Source organism: Arachis ipaensis, chromosome B01, assembly GCF_000816755.2.
Source record: "Arachis ipaensis cultivar K30076 chromosome B01, Araip1.1, whole genome shotgun sequence".
In the NCBI taxonomy this organism is placed as follows: domain Eukaryota; kingdom Viridiplantae; phylum Streptophyta; class Magnoliopsida; order Fabales; family Fabaceae; genus Arachis; species Arachis ipaensis.
In genome coordinates this window covers 24,027,580-24,028,808 of record NC_029785.2, presented here as the reverse complement: position 1 = coordinate 24,028,808, position 1,229 = coordinate 24,027,580, and positions in this window count along the sequence as shown.

The window sequence follows — 1,229 nt, the reverse complement described above, 5'->3', positions numbered from 1 at the left end:
AACATGTAATCAGTCTTGTGATGACCGTGGAACATGAATTTTTAATAAATATAATTAATATTTTGTTCTTTAAATTGTTACGAACTTGTGTTAGAATTCACTTGTATATTTTTAACTCTTTACGGATGGATCTGCAAGTTGAATGATTATAATGAACCCAATTCATGGAAGAATTTACAGCTTTTTACTTTTCTAGCTTAGAACTTGATATAAATTAACATTATTCATTTTATATAAAAATTCACATGCAGTNTAGGGTAGCATGTGAGGAAATTCCAATGTTGTAAATTTAAAAATTAATTATTAAAAAGAATTACTATAAAATAAAATATTTTGGCGGTCCATTCAATTTGTGTGTGACGAATTTCTGCTTTAAAATAGAAACAAGATGAAATGATTCGGTGGTAGTTAGGTTTCCTTCATGTAGTTTTGGCCGTGGTCCAATTTCAACTGCATATTTGACTGAAGTACTGAACTAATGGCAAATGAACCACCAATAACATAACATTCAGTGGAATTTTTATATAATAATATACACGGTGGTTCCTCACCGTAGACCTTGCATTCGAAGCAGTTAGGAAGATTGAGCTATTCCAAACCATGTTTGACCGTAAATAAAACCCATATAAATGAAGTAGTACACTAGTACTAGTGGAAAAAGAAGTGAGTTGGAATCTTGGAGTTGAATAACTAAATCAAATTAAAAAAATACTAATATGTTTGAATTTTGACGTCACTGAAGGAGAAAACAAGTTGGTTGGAACTTGGAACACACAACTACACAAGTAGACAACCTTTGTGGGTAAAGTTGTCGAGTTCCCACAATACCAGCAATTTCTCTGAGAATGTGAAATCACTCCAATGTATGCTGGGCGTTAATATTAATGTTGGAAATGGAACGAGGATCTCTGTGGAGACAGCACAGAGATTTTGTTGGATAGTTTGTCCGAGTAAATGAGCATTGGCCATAGTTGCAGTAGTGGTAGGAAGATAGTGACAGATAATTGAGGGAAAAGAAAAGCATTGAAGAAGCTAAAATCGCAAGCGTCTTTTGGAGGATGCTAAGAGGCATGTTATTATGTTACTACAACGATGGAGAAGGAATCATCAAAGGATAGGATTAAATATTTTTTGGACTGTATATAATTTGATTTACCATGGCTAAGCCAAAGACTCAAAGTGTACAGCTATGCGAGCTTCCAGTTTTGTTTCTCTTTTCTTGTGCTGTC